Genomic DNA, 17,494 nt, shown 5'->3' with positions numbered 1-17,494 from the left:
GCGACTGGGGTCCGACCTGGACCCCTTTATGCGTATCTATCACCTACACTTAAGTTGAACCATATGTGATGTGATACTATACACAAAAACCTCAATAGTTTACAATAAGTTTATGTACATGTAGCCTCTTTTATTCGTATCATATCATGAAAGGGAACGCGAGCCGATGAGGCTACTATAACATAAAAACATTTACAACATGCCGTATAGGGACAGTGGAAACAAACTCATAAACAACCCACATCCATATATCTACAGACCTCTAGGAATAGTAATAGCAATATATGGCGGGATGGGTCCCCCGTCGTACCCCTGAATATATAAATATATACATATTATATGACAAGTATCAAAAGTTAGGCTCCGGAATAGAGGACCGCTCCCAATATTGCTGAGTAGAAACCCTAAGCTGGCGGATCTCCAAAATGAACATCTGTACTTATGGGCATGTAACGCAACCCCCTAGAGAATGGGGGGTCAGTACGATATATGTACTGAGTATGTAAAGCATAACAACACATAACTGAGCTAACAATTAAAGTAGGGATGCAGAAAACAAATATAACAGTTAACGAATTTCTCTACCTGCATCTTATGACATGAAGGCATGTATACCTTTCTTACATACCATACGTGGCCCGTTGTGGGACTTGGTGCTACAAGTGTGTCACTATATTTCCACATGCATGCCTATAGACTGTATCTGGCCCTTCAGTGAGAGACTCATTGAAGCTATCATTTCATCGTGTATCATGCCCTACCCCTGATGGGATGCGGTGAATAATCATTTTATCATATATCATGCCCGGCACTTCATGGGAGGCGGTGAATAATCATTTCATCATATATCATACCCATCCCTTCATGGAACATGGTGAATTTATCATGTCCAGCCCTTCATGGGATGCGGTGATTTTATCCCACCCGACCCTTCACGGGACGCGGTGAGTTTATCCGACCCGGCCATTCATGGGACATAGTGAGTTTGTTCTGCCCAGCCCTTCACGGGATGTGGTGAGTGATGTATTAACAGCCTGTACGAAGATAAAAGAGAAGTACCCGGCCCATGTAAACGTGGACTAGAGTAACGAGGAACCATATGAAATTAGCTCATCATTTGATACTCGGTATAACAATCATCATGGACTATCATTTGAGGATCAAAATGGTCATCATCTCAAGTATCCTCTAAATGCCATTAGGGGCCATATCGACGGAGTCTCAAGAGTCCTAGACTTTTATTAAGGTAATACCAAATAGCTTATGCAATCAGAGACACTTGTCATTATAGAGTTCTTAGGCATGGGAGCTCATACATTTAATTAGTATTCATCATATAGGGACTCAAGGGTAGCAGGTCAACTACTTCAATAACTTTGATATTAATAAATGAATAGGAGTTATAGTTCATGCTTCCCATGCATCCGTTTACTATTTCCTATATAGAAGTCTCACGGGTGATAGCTCAAATACCTTAAGAGCCTTAGCATTTAGAAGTGAACACGAGTCAATAGGCTCTACATATATTACCTTTTACCCAATAGAAGCCTTAAAAAGGCAATAACTCAACTATTATAGGAGTTCTAGCATTATGAAGTGGATAAGAATTATGAAATGTACTCGGAGCTTTACGAATGAAATTATCCCCAAGTTCCATATATAAACCATTCATAACATATATCTAAGACACTCCAAAATAAAGAAGAATAGCTTTATATACTTATTCCAAATACATGCCAAGAGAAGGAATAAGCTTTACATACCTCTTACGAGTTACTCTTTATCTCATTCGTCTCGTCGTCCTCTGAACCTAAGTAATATAAAAGCAACATGAATATTAATAACCCTTGTCTTTCCATAATCTTAGGTTACATATGAGTATTCATAGAACTCAACCCCTCGCTCGTCTTTCCGACTAGTTCTTTAGCTAGTTAAGGCGTTAACGAAAATCGGGCAGCACCTCCTCTATAATGTGCCCTATCCGAATTTCCAATTATGTCCCTAATACCTACAGACAATCAAAAACATAACCATCAGCTCATATATATATAAAACATTTCTACATCATACATTACAACCTCCGAACGACTAGGTTGAAATTACGATATCCAAAATAGGGTTTCTAGTTTCTATTTTGCGAAACCTTTAACCGTACAAAGCAGGGGGGTCATAGGGATACAACCAGAAGCTACCCCATCTATTTTATGACACATTTAGTCCCTTCAACACACACCACACAACCAGAAGCAGCCTTCACACATACAATGCCTCATTTTGACTATAATTTAACTACGACGACTTCAATTTCGATTGTTTCTATCGTCAAGCATTCCCACGACTTTATTTATACTTACAGCAGTATAAAATAAATATAATACACTATTTAAAAATCCCATAAACTTCAAATTAGAATAGAAGACCTTACCTTTCCCGAAATTGGTAAAAACTAGCCAAAATTGTGCCTCGGAAAGCTTTAGGCGTGCTGAAACTGTGTGGACTGGTTGCTGTCCGTTTTGGGCTGAACCAATCCATTATTTTATACTTACAATACCTTCATACCATCTTGTTATATGCTAGATAATTAATTACGGAATGAAATAGCAAGTTACCTTATTTTTCCTCCTAGGCCGTCACCCTTTTCTCTCTTAGCTTAGGGTTTTCTTTTCTTTTTGTTGCTGAAGTTTTTGGTGTTTTGCTGCAGGTTTTGGATAATGTAACTGAATCTAAGAGTCATTTTAACATGTATATATGGGCTTCCTTGGAGGTGACACATGTCAGCCCCTTAGGGTGACACGTGTCAAGCCATGATTGGCCACTGTAACATGCTGCCAACTAGGGGCTGCCACGTGGCAGTGGGGTCCACCCACCCCCAAACAGGTGGGTCACCTACTTGGACCCAAGCAGGTGGTTCACCTACTTTGCCCCAAGTAGGTGGGTCACCTACTTCCATGTGTCATCTCTCTATGCTGCCACATTAAGCTCCAACAAAGGTCAACAATGTCACACTTACTCAAACTTCACCATGACAAAATAATTGGCTACTCAAACTTCACCATGGGCAACATTAACCAACTACTTAAACATTACTGAGGACAATCTCAATTCTCATTAGATATAGGTACTCAAACTTCCCCTACTCAAAGGAATGCAATGGTTACTCAGACTTCAACATGCATACAAAAAGAAAAATCACACAACCATCATGATTTTACCTTAACGAAATCGTCACTCTATCTATCATTGGGCAACGTCATTTCATATCTTATATCACAATAAAAATAAATAAGCTACAAAATACAAATCAAAACTAAATAAAATAGACCAATCCAACATAATATCATAATCATAATCTAAGCCCGACAAGGTTAGTTAAAACATCAATCCATAACAAGTAAAAACAACAATAACAACCCAAAAAAAAGCACCACCAACTAAAAACATCACTCTTTCCTCATAGTATATATAAAAAAATATCAAAGAGCATATAAGGGGCTTCTTGGGATACATCAATCCTCCTCACTCTTCGTGGCCACCCTATCGTCAGTGTCATCATCATCAGACCACTCTATCGGTATGTCAACACTTGTATCTAGTCTCGATGAAGGAAGTGGCTTATTTCCCTTAAAGACCTTCCATAGCCTTTTCACCCCTTCCAACATTCGGGTAAAAAAACTTATCTTTTCTTTTCTCCCTTTTCTTCCTTTTTTCATGGGACAGGATCAACTCACCAAATGACTTAGCCAAGTCAGCATAAGACTTTTCCAAACTAGATAGTTGAGCTCTTTGTTTTTTGTTGGTCCTTCAAGTAAGCATCAAATATACTTTCTGGGACATATGAATGAGGTCCTCCGGATGACTCGCCTGGCCCATGAGGTAGGTTTTTAACCAGCTTTCTAACCACTCTCAACTCTTCGGTCAATGTCCCAAATGTCCCTATCGATGATGGTCTGGTATAACACTCCGCAATGCTCACCGAATTTTTGGAGCCTATCTTTCACCTCTTGCTTTTTATGGCAGTTCCTTCACCTTGAGCTTTTAAAGGAAAAATAAGAGTTTGGGGACTTACCCATGTATCATTTTGTCCCTCATAAACTCCAGTGTGCTTGCATAATTCTATTTTGAGGGAAGGAAATATGTGAGAGGGGCTGTTCTAGCACTTTAACTTTCAGAGCTCATTTATGGTCAAGTGGCCAATATTCAACAGTGCGTCATCAAGTAAGCAAGCCATAATTTGCGCTCTCAACACCAGAATATTGCTAGTATTTCCAATAGGAGAGACTCAACTACAAATAATATACAACCAATTCCTAGCTTCCGTAGTGAACTTGGTTAGTATGATGCCGGCTTTTGAAATTACCCAAGGCACATTCTTGCTTGGGAACAACTTTGAGACCAACCAACTACTGGGTTCATAATTCTTTGTCGTGATGAGCACAGTATCATGGTTAGGCAACCCTTACACCTCATTTATCGCTTCCGAGCCATATTCATGACCTTATCTCGAATAATCATCACTCTTGTATCCATGTTTATCAGCATGAGGTTGGAACAAAATTCTCTCACCCATTGTTGATATGCCTTGCAAATCTTGGATGCAAAACATATCCAACTTGAGGTTCCTAGTCTTTCATAAAATTTGGGGAGATTTTTGAGGACCTTGTCAAGTGAAATCCCTCTTTGCATAAACAACTTCATCCTCATCAAATATTGGTAGTAGATATTTTTCCCTTAGGAAGAAGTGAATTTATTCCGATCAAATTCTTTATCAACTTCTATTTCATCGATAAGTTGGCATACCATTTTAACTTTTAGAAAATATGAAAAATCACAATAGCATGAAACCATGAGAGACATGTGTTAAACAATACAATACCATTGGTGAAAGTCAAAGAAAAGAATTAAAAATCAATTTTACACCCTTTATAGACTATTTGAAAAGAATTAAGAAAACTATAGAACTGTCAAATGTCGGAAAACCAACAAATGTTCACTTTTGCGAACGTTGCTAAAGCGACTAGGCATGGAAACATTAGGAACAACAAAAGCTATTAGGTGTCGCTTTTAGCAATTTCGCTTTAGCAACAACCTAATTCGCTTAAGAAATCCCTCATCCACCAAACAAGAAAATTAGTTCAATCACTAAATTTTACATTAAATTTCAATTAACATGAGTTGAAATACAATCACAATCAGCATTTATCTAACGACATAAAACATCTCATCACACAACTTCCACAAATTAATTTGATTTCTTGCAAACCATTTATCAAACACATGGTAGTCTAATATAATCGTATCATTTTGAACACAAATGGGTACTCAAGATTTCCCCACTTATTTTAATTCAGCCCAAATTCATGCTATTTATAATTAGCAAACTAATTTCACATATTTAAACCATAAATCTAAGTTATGAACTTTTTCATTTCAAACAATACCCACCAAATTCAATTAAAGCAAGGGAAAGAGATTAATAAATATTTACCATCTAAAGAATGCAAGAGATTAAAATACATACAAGTTATTTTTCGAGATCAAGAAGTTTGGAGAGTATGAGAGAAGAAACAAACCTTTTGTTTTGGTTTTTAACTATTTGTCTATTGTTAATGCATTTTTAGATTTTCCAATGTAACTTAAGCATTGATTTATTGCTTTCACAACCCATTAATGTGATGCAGTGTTCGCTTTAGCGAAGGAGTACTGCTTTAGAGAAATCCTCTTTTATGGCCTCCTTGTCACCTTAGCAACATCAGAGCTTGCCAAGTGCAGACAAATTTCCTAAAAAAGTTTGGCGAGGTTAGTGTCCAAGTGACTATTTGCCCAGCCAATTTTGGTGAGTTTTAGTGCCCAAAAAGTGCTCCAAGCCCCATTCTGAAGGTATTTCACCCTCGAACAACATTTACCTCAACATTCATACCACCAAACCTGTTCAAGTTAGCTCCAAACAATTGAAATTATGAGGATTAGTCAAAACAAAAATCCTAATATATTGTAAAAATCAAAAACTCAAAAAATAAATTAAAATTAAAATTTTTGGGTACCGATGGGTTGCCCCCCATTACGCTCACTATTTATGATCGCGGCGTGATGCCAGTTTCATCACCCTTTAAAGATCATTAGGCATAACTGACAGGATCAATAGGTCTTTCGAACATCAAATTTCTTAATTTTTAGTCTTCAAGTAAGCGACATTCTCACTTCCAAATGAACTAATGTTGCAATAAATGATGTTATCGACTTTTTCTTGCAACTTTAGTATCATTTATTTGATTTTGGCATCTTAAAATTTCATTGACTTGACTTATTTGAAAACACCCAAGATTTCATTCATTTTAATCACAACCCCTTATTCTTGAAGCTCCAACTCCCATTTGCTATTTTTGACAACTTGATGAAGAGCATGACATGCTCCAATTCTTTTTCTTACGTTGGTCTTCAAAGTCTCAATTTCAAACTCAAGTTGGATTATTTCATGGCACCAGTTAGATATAAGTTTTGGGAATCATTCCTCATTTTAAGCATTATATGTTGTAGCTTCTCACCATGTCCAAGCTTTTGGGCAAAATTTGACTCACCACACCCAATATTTTGCATATTTTTAATGAAGAAAAGCCTTCACATAACAATGCCCAACATAAAGTCCTCCACAACAAGGCCATGGGTCATCCACAAAGCGATTACAACCACCAAACATAGTTCCTTCACAAGAAGCCACAGAACCAAAATTAAAAAAAATTCACAATTTGGATAGAAACTAGTAAACTAGAAATTCTAAATCAATTCGATACATCAAATTGCTCGCTGGCAGTGGCGCCATTTTTGATAATGCTCAACTACACCCTTATGAATTGAAATGTAGGTGGTCGTTAGAAATATAAACTCAATATAGCATTGGGGTTGAATCCTAAAATGAACAGTATGTGGGCAATGGAAGAAATAAAGAATTACAAGCTACTAGTTTGAATCCGAAATAAGAAATACAATTTTGATATAATATGAAGGTATTGGTAATAATAAATAATAAGAGAAAGGAAACATAGGAGTATTTTCAATAAAGAAATCAAAGGGAATTTGGGGAATCGGAAGTCAATTATCATTCGCATGATTCATTACATCTTAATCACAAATAGTCTCAACCAATCATGGGTAAAATCACATATGCATTGGAATCTAAATTATCCACCTACTTCTCTCAAATTTAAAGAAATACTTCTCAACTAGTTCTCTTGAATCTAATTAAGTGACAACGCAATATTTCAATTAAATGCATTGTATGGATTTACTATTTCTAGCCAAAATCTAATATATGAGTTGTGATAACGCTCAAATACTCTTTTTATAATTCAAAGTGTAGGCGATCATTATCAATAAAAATATCCAACTAAGAGTCGGGGTCAAATTCCACAAGGAATGGTTTAAGAATAGAATTCAAATATGAAATATGTAAGTACTCTAAATAGTTGTAGAGTTGGAATTATAAAAATGTGACATAATATAAATTTGTAAGTTTAAAATATTAATGAGAAGACTTTACTAGTTTATCACTACTAAGCAATAGTAATGGAGTTCAAACAAGTTTTACGTGACTTCTACGGTAAGTGTGTAGTTAGACATGTAATACAAATGTGAGTAAATGCATAGATCAATATCGTTAAGTATCAATGGATAGGCTAGGTTAGACCATCAAAAGACAAGTATATTTCAATAACTAGTCGTCTATCAAAGAAATCCCTGTATAACCTTGTAACATCCCTCAAAAATGCTCACAAGTGCCTTAAGAATGTCTTGAGATTAGACCGCTCATGTAACACCTTATCCTTAATCTTTTTTGAAAATCTGAGTTTGGAATATCGATCAGAGGATCAAAACCTGCAGGAAAATAGTTTCAGTGGAGCTTTAGGACTCGTAAATCGAAAGATAGATTTCTCAAGAAACTGCATAAAATAGAAAGGTCCGCAGCAAGTCCGCGTCGTGGACCTGGCAAGGGTTTTTTGGCGGAGTTGTATTTTTAGTAAGGGTGTTTTAGACTTTTCTCAAATTATTAGCTAATGAACCTAGACATTTTCAAGACCTAATTCAACTCTATAAATTAACCTAAGCCTCTAATTCTATTCATTCTTCTATAATTCACCTACTCAAATATTTCTCACTTTACAAAAGACTTTCAAGGACTCCATTGAAGACTTCAACTAAATTCACTAAAACTCTCCATCAAAACTCTCAAGTTCTTCCAAATTATTTGTCATTCTCACTTAAGGTATGTGGTTATTGATCCATGGATCCTTTCATCCATGAAGCCCAATCAATTCCTCAAGTTTTCTATCAAATTAAAATATAATATTTTATGGACATTATGATCTCTATTCCAATTGCATGAATTATGATTCAAATTATTATTATGAGTCTATTTTGATATAAATTGATGGTTATTGCATTTAATTGAAGAGTTTTCCATGAATTCTCCTATTTTGATTTCTAGGGTTCATGATAAAAATTATGAGTATTTTCAATTTTCCTAATGATATTATCTATATGAATTATGTATGGACTGATATAAAGTTTATGATCATGCATGTATTCAAGTCAATTATATTATTTTCAAAATCTATTGATTATGCAATTGAGTTCTACTCTAAGTTAATGGTAAGAATTTCATGCAAGTTATGAAAAAGGTGACTTAGGGCCCTTTGTGGTGACCTAAGGCTTAACGATATGAATTATGAAAATATGATTGTAATGATGAAAGGACAATTCTCACATTACAAGATGTATCAAAATGAGCTACTCTATGATTTCAAACCTATGATCATGACTATGATATAAGTAATTATGATTTCTATTCTATGCATGTATTTCGTGAGATTTGACTTAGCACTGAGTGGACTTGAGGTGGGGGCCCTACCAAAATCCTTGCTAGAAGCCTCATATCCCATAAACTACGTGCCACCATAGGTTGCCTTCATGACCTAGCTATTGGATCCATATATAGAATATGTATGACCCGCCTAGCGGAGTAGAGTCTACCTTTGCAAGTAAATTCTCCTTTTTTTTCGTTGTATGGGGAGACAACGAGATTCCATGTTATAGCTCGCATAGTCTTATTGTCGGTTATGGTTTGTATCCCACATATGTATGTTCCCTTATGTATGCTATGATTTTAAATTATGCTTTTTAAATGCTTTGGTCAATATGATTTTCTTATGTCTTTACTTACCTCATCTTACCATGTGATTTGCTTGACCATTGCATTCCATGATTTATGTTGCATGTCACACCCACATACTTAGTACATTCCAACGTACTAATGCATACTTTTTGCCTACATTATCTCATAATATAGGGGTTGAGGTTAAAGATCATATTCGTCCACATAGCTAGTAAGCTTTTCTATCCAGTGGTGTTTGTGGTGAGTTCTCATTAATCGGGCACTAGTCATCAAGTTTTTTTACTATTTTTAAGGACTTTTGTTATGTTTTATATTCGGGGTGAGCTAGGGACATGTCTTAACCCCCGCCCATATTCATGAGTAGAGGCATCTAGTTGGACAAATATTTTGAGTTTATGTTGTCGTGTGACATTCGTAAATTTCTATTCATGATTTAGACTCTCTTATGATGTTTCCGCTTTTGCTTTACCTTATGTATGCTTATGATATGTACAAGAGTCTTGGTTGGAGCCCTTCGGGGATTCAATCACCGTATTACTACTAGGTCCTAGGTCGGATCGTGACAAACCTAAAGATGGGTGCTAACAGAAATTAACCCAATCCTTAGCATAATCTCTGCTCGAGAGAGAGTTTCACAATTGAAAATTTCATATCAATGGCTACTTTTTAAATTAAACCACTTCACATAACCTTCTAAAGACAATATTAAGATATAACATAGAATTACGTTTGCAACCATAAATCATGAATGAATACATTCTAAATTAACAAAACTCATATCAAATTAACAAGTCTTGAGCTGATATAAGAACCCAAATTCAAAATTGCAGGTCAAGTACATATGGACCCCCCTCCTAGAAGGATGGGGTTTAGCTACATATTGTGAAATTGAAAGAAGTTTTACCAAAATAATTATCTCCCATTGAATTCAGCAAGATTTCACTTCAAATTCCAAATGCCCAAAGTTAGATTTACCCAAATTCATCCAAAAGCAATGCCAAAACCCCAAGTAAATAGAATGTTCTATTCTTTTAGTTCACAGTAGTGCAAAAGTACCACATTCTCTCTCTTCAAGACTATTTATACATTTCCCAAAAATAGGCTAAAAGATCACGTCTGGACCACTTTGGCGATATTGGTTGTGTCCATCGAAGTGGTTGACAAGTCTCCAAAGGGAGCAGAATATCGCATTTTTGTTCATCATTCCTTTAGTCCTCAGGTTGACTGGTTGGCGAGCACAATTGAGATCGTGGACAGATTTGATGAGTCGCGAATTTGAGTTCTACTTTTCCATTTTGCTTCTCAGTCTGTTCAAAATTTATAGAACTTTTGGGCGAGTTTAGTCAAACTTGCCATCCAAGTCGGTGTATTGCCTTCTTCTCGTCTGCGAGCACGATCGAGCTCATCTTCTATATTAGCAAATCTCCTTTCAAGCTCTTGGCTTCCCGACCTTTCTTCCTAGTTAGCCTTAACTTTCAATCCCCTTTTGCAATAATGAGTCCACTTGGTGAGTCACCAAGGGACTATTTGCGAGCTCCAATGCTATTTTATACATTTTGCCATCTTTTTAGCTCTTTTCTTCAAAGTAGTGCGAATGCTTTGTCCTTGATCCCTTACATCTAGAAATCAATATTTTAATGTCAATTTTGGATACAATATAGTAAAATAGGACACTATTTCATCAGATTTCAACCCCTAAATGAGTTGAAATTCTAGACTCATCAACACTCCCAACTTAAATATTTGTTTGTCCTCAAGTAAATCAAGAAATTAATCAATTCAAAACCAATGTCTACAAGTAATGCTCATTGACCAACATAAAAGTGCAAACAAGGTTCAATCTAAACATGCAATGTTCAATTATGCATTCAAAGCTTCAAATGATGACTAGCCAATATCAATTATGGTTCATGCTCACAAATGCTCACTTCAATTGGAAACTCATGCTCAACGAATATATTTGCTTGTCCTTACATCCAGAATGATTTCATTCTCTCTCAAAGCCAATCAAAGACTATATTTAAGAAATAGAAAACAACTATCACACTCCCAAAGAAAATAACATGCACAATTTCACCCATATACTTGCCCATATTTTCCAACCAACATATAAATTGGCTCATGTAAGATCAAAATGATATTTCAAAGCTTGTAATAGGGCTGAGGGCATGGGTATGATCATTTCGGTTTATTGACTCTTGTTTCTTAAAGCATGGATACAATTCATTTTTTATCCTTTTCCAACATTCTCCTCATATTTACGAATTATCCTTGGACTATACAAAGAACACAAAATCATTGATATATCCTGTTAGACACCCCTTTTATTTCCAAAACAAAACATAACAAGTTCCTTTATTTATTTCTTTTTCCTTCTTTTCTTTTCTTCTTACATCTCTTTTTTTATATGGAAGGGATCCATCTTTTTCACAATTATGTTCCCAAAAATGACTTTCACAATATTTTTACCCGGATTCTTTCCTCATTATTACCACACCCCAACTTAGGCTTTTGACCTAAGTTGGCTGTTAAAAAAATCCAATGTTTCATAAAGGTTATAGGTGGGAAACCCAATGGGATTTCAACAACCAGTTTAAACATTCACGTTCATGTTTTCATCAAAAGAATAGTTTAGGCTTCAAAAGGTGCCAAACTAGTTCATACGCTCACAAGGAAACCATAAGAAGGAATAGCTATTAGGTTCACTCTCAAAAATTTATTCCTAAGATCATTCCTTACATTCACCAATGCCGATCAATTAGACCAATAGGGCAACTTCTAGGTGTACTCATGCACATCTTCCATGTAAACCTCAATACATATGGCATTCCAACGCGAACATCAAACACAATTCTACAAATTAATCTCACATGCAACAATATTGTAATATTCAAAATTGACATTCAACTAGTCAAAACGAGATGCTAAGAGTTCACACAAGACTTGTGCAACTCATATTACCTCTTTGGACTCATACAAATGTATTGTTCTTCAAGAGCACTATTCAAATCATCGATATTAATAAAAATCGACTCTTAAATGTTCAAGTGAACACTACACAACATCCATAGCAATTTAAGAGGGAGACTGAATTCTAAAACCAAATATATACAAACTATCAAAATAGCAAACTTATATTTACAAGCTAAAATGTTAAATTATCATCGAAATATCAAATGTAAAGTCAGTACAACCTAAAAATAAAGTAACTACAAGAAAATAACTAGGTACCTGAGGTACCCTCACCCTATTAAAAAGAAAAAGCAGTTTCCTCAATGTAAAATAAGACAAAAATAAAGGACAGATAGAGATAAGGATCTCCTTGTCAGTCTACGCCTGAGGATATCATTGGACTGCTTACGCATCATCAACCAAGATATCAGTGCCGGGTGTCTCTCCAAGAGGGGTAGAGGTTGGCTCATCGGTGTATGGATCCTCAAGCAATTATACAACACCCATCTAGAGCTGGACATCCTTAAAATCTATGAGACCCTCATATGTGTCCTCGGTCTGATGCCTCGTCTCACTTATATCCTTCTCATCAGTCTTGGTAGGATCCAACGCATCATCATCAATAGCAACATAATAAACTCTGGTCATACAGGCCGAAAGAAGCTCAGAATAAGCCATATACCCTGTACCAGAAGCAAATTTGAACTCGGAACCTCGGGTGTGTCAACACTACTCCACAATGTAATATTATTGATCAAAATAAGGAAAGACAATGGCATTTTCTACTATCTAACCCATAACAAAATCTCCGGAACAATGATTGAGCCTAAGTTCAAACATTGGCTATCAATGATACTCCCAACCAGTGTCGCCTTAGGGTGGGGAATGACTGGCTCATTCTGTGAAGGCATAAGTTTGCTACTAATAAACCCAAACCAATACCAAGTGGCAATATTAATGTCTTTCTTCTTAATCATAACCCCATCTTGAAACTACAAGGGTTAACATCAAAAATCAACGGGGCCAACCACCCCTTCAAGTTATCCAAAGACTGAAGTAACAAATCAAGGAAGGAATCCAGATTATTCATCTCATGACCCAAGACCTATTTGATGTCCAAGGTACTAAATTAGTTGATAGAGAGAGGAAATTTGGTCACGAGTAAAAAAACAAAAGTTTGTTTCTAGTAAATTACGCACATTCAACATTATTTCGATGAACTGTCACTGATTTTTGAGGATCCGAAGTAATCCTTTTTTTGCATCTTCGGGGGTTGTTGAGCATAGGCCTTATATAAATCTCGGACCCAAGTCTGGATATAAGGAATCTGGCCTTTACTGAATCACTGAAATTGTTAAATTGAATCGTCCGCCAAATATCTAGATACCTATCAACTACTCTATCAGTAGAGAGTTATTTATCCTCAAGAATAGTGTGAAGACCTGCAACTTTTAATCGGTTCATACAATGGGTTGCAATAACAGGGACTACCCAAGGCACCCTATTAGATCACCGATTATGAACAACTTTGGAATGCATATCAGTCTATGTGCCCTGCTGAACCTGTACCTCAGACAAAGGAGGAAGATGGGTCTTCACAATGGATACATGAACAGGTCTATATGCACCCTCTCCTTGAATAGGAACATCATCACCCCATCATGATACACTCTTCGAGTTTGAATCGTCACTAGACTATGACTCTTCAACCACTCTTTGCTTACCCTTTCCATTTTCTTTCTCCTTTTCAATCTGACGCTTTTGTTGGATTTGAGTGGTTTGATGAGTTTCAGTAGGTTCTTGAATGTTAATGCCCTTGGCCGCCTTCTAAGCTAGTTGACTAATTTCATCAATATATCAATGCACCAGATATTTTTGTCGAGCCATATCTGCAAGGTAAACACCCTCAATGGTAGTATTTGGTGAAAGGTTAGTCACAAAAAATAAAAACCATTAGTTGAGTGCAGTAATAAAAGAACAGGTGTTGAAGCTCGCCAAGTGAGACGGCGAGTCGTAGAAGAGATTAGGCGAGCTTAGTGAGCTTGCCAAAGCACACTAAGCCCTTGGTTAGATGAATACGCAAGATAAAGGATGGATTATCTAGTCTCTAACACCATCGGTTTGCCATCAATAGCTCGCCAAAACTTAAGACAAAAATGTGTAGAAATCAAAGAAAAATGCGAGAATATAACGACAATGGCGAGTTTCTAACATTGATAGGCGAGATATGAGGAGCTCTCCAAAAAGTCCTAAATTTTCAGAGAACATGTGGGAAACAAGGGAGATCTCAGATCCCTATTTAGGGACTCACAAATGCATGAATTTTCTTGATAAAACATGCAAATTTACAATTCACTCAAAATTTTCAAAACTTTTAGACCCAACATAAAGTAATCAGCCACCTAAGCACAAATAAGCTCTAATCACAACTTCCCATATGATTAAACACTACATAGGTACTCAGACTTTCCTGTGAGGCCAATCCAAATATCACAAAATGATATATTTGTCCTTAAGAATGACTCCACCCATGTATCATTGGGAACACTCATTTATTTTGTGGGTAGATATTTACTCAGACTTCACCCATACGTGCATTAATCACACCCAATCAATTTCCAATTAGAATGCCTACAGTCAACACATAATTTGACCAATACGCACAGACCTATAAAATTTCAAGGACCAAGCATGATACCAATTAAGAGTTTCATCAATATCAATCAACAAATTCAAATTTCATTTACACTAGCATAAGATGATGATTTCAATTCAAAAATAACAGTATTATCAATCAACAAGGTCAAGTGTTCAATCATAATAACACTGGGCAATAAGTGCACATCAAGAACAAAGGTATATCACTTAACAAATAGGCATACAACAACAACAACAACGACCTAGTGAAATCCCACAATGTGGGGTTTGGGGAGGGTAAAATGTACACAGACCTGACTCCTACCAAGGTAGAGACCCTCGACTCAGTAAAATCAGATAAGAAAGAAGTCAGATAAGAATAAGGAGTTCAAAGCGATGTAAAAAAGCAAGATAGAGCAATAAAAATACAGAAAGTAATGAAAGCAATAAATGATAATAGATATCAGACCACGTGGAATTATAGTGCGCTAATACGCCTACTAATAAGAAAGAATAATAAGACTATGGACTAGCCTTCTATCCTAATGTAGGTCCTCCACACCCTCTTATCTAAGGTCATGTCCTCGGTAAGTTATAACTGCCCCATGTCCTGTCTAATCACCTTTCCCCAATATTTCTTTGGCCTACCCCTACTTCTTCTGAAACCATCCATGGCTAACCTCTCATACCTCTGCACTGGGGCATCTGTGTCTCTTCTCTTCACATGCCCAAACCATTTTAGTCACATTTCCCATATCTTGTCTTCCATCAAGGACACTTCTACCTTATCCTGAATAGCCTCATTTCTAATTCTATCACTCCTGGTATGCCCACACATCCATCTCAACATTCTCATTTCAGCAACTTTCATCGTTTGAATGTGAGATACCTTAACTATCTAACACTCAACCCCATATAACATAGCCGGTCTGACCACCACTTTGTAGAACTTGCCCTTAAGTTTCCAAAAAGAAATAAGAACACTAACATTTTAATCACAATAAAAGAAGAAAAGGAAAGCCACAGATATTAGAAGATTTGATTCCACCAAAAATGCAAAAAATAATGATGAGAAAATGCAAAAGACTTCAATAAAAAGTAAATAAGAAATATGAACAGTGTAAGGAAGAAGGAACAGAATATGAAATGCTTGGGATTTAAATGAATAAGAGGTATTTTTCACTTTTCCGGGCAGCCAAATGGGTGAGAACTTACTAATTCGCCGATAACTCAACGAGTTTCCTTTTGAGATTTGCTTCGCCAATCATAGAATCTAGGCGACACCAGGCAAAAATTTAGTAGGTGAGCCTACTAGACCTCACCAAGACTGGTTTATGAGTCACAATTTGCTGCACACCTCGCCAAAATCTTCAGACGTTCCTAAGATAATTGAGCATTCTGAATTGCAAGATGAGGTGTAATGACCCTCCAGGTTAATTTTTTTGTTTTCCAATCATTTCAACATTTAGAGATTTTTCATAGCAAACCCAATACATTTATTACTTACTAGGCACTGATAGTTCGATCGCTTGGTCGTTCGTTTGGGTTTTATGCTCATTTCCCTATTTTGGAGCTCTTGAAGATTGAACGATTGTCTTCTATTAAAATTACAGGAAAAGGAACTCATAATAGAATTATGATAGTTCCTTCAACTCTGGAATGGTGAAATTAGGCTAGTAGCATGGTCAACTCAAGTATCGAGGCATTCAATGCAAGTTTGGGGTCATTTAGAGTTTTAACCTTTGAAACTTGGCCTAAGGTTGACTTCAATCAACATTCTTGGAAAATGTGATTGTATTGAAATTCCATCAGGGTGGTTAGTTTCAAAATGTCAATTTTGATCTAGAATGAACTGTCATTCACTTTCCGAGGCTTCCGATCTCATTTAGAGCCTCCTTGTAGAATTGGCCAATAATGGCCCTTGGGTGTGAGACCTACCTTTTGTTAAAATGACATATATGGAAATTTTGACTGCACTATTGATTCAAGATTGTCGAATTTAATGGGGTATCATATCTGGTTATTTTTATCAGGTTCTACACAAATTTTGAGGGTCCATTTAGAGACTTTAAAATATAGTATAAACTAAAATCTAGTGCAGCCCTTTTAGGGAGCAGATTTTTGACTTTTAACGACAAGAATTTGGGTATTTCACAACTAGATTTTTCATTTTAAAATCCCCATTCAACTTTCAGCCCTCATTTTAAAATATAATTTATAGAGCTAGGAGAGTCCGAATTATGTTATTCAAAACTCTAGATTGAGTGGTTTTTCTTTGGAACGCAGTGGTGTAAACAGAAAGGGTTGGGGAAGCTTCATCTTAGGTGCATTCTTTGTTTTAGCTACTTTCCTCCTCTTGACTTTTCTTTTTAATGGAAGATTTGATTTCTTGACTTATAGAGCTCCTATTGATGTGATTCAAAGTGCTGGGCGTTCGTGTGGATTTTAGGTTAATTGTGGAGTGTTTGAAGAAGCGTGAATATAGACATTTTGAGTTGATTTCCTCCCCAAAGGGGCTGCCCATGCTTGGAATTTAGCTTTAATGGTGAAAAAATTGCATCGGTCGATTTCTTCGTGTTTGAGCATCAAATTGTGTTATATTTAGGAACTCAAGTTCAACAGGCTCAAATGAACCTTTTCACAAAGTCGATTTTTGGATTTCCATCATGAGTCCTACTATCCCATCCTACACCCAATTTTAGGTATCTTAAAAATGTGATTCTAGTGTCAAAATGCTTG

The sequence above is a fragment of the Solanum dulcamara genome, chromosome 3 (assembly GCF_947179165.1).
Source record: "Solanum dulcamara chromosome 3, daSolDulc1.2, whole genome shotgun sequence".
Taxonomy (NCBI): domain Eukaryota; kingdom Viridiplantae; phylum Streptophyta; class Magnoliopsida; order Solanales; family Solanaceae; genus Solanum; species Solanum dulcamara.
This window is presented reverse-complemented; position numbering follows the sequence as displayed.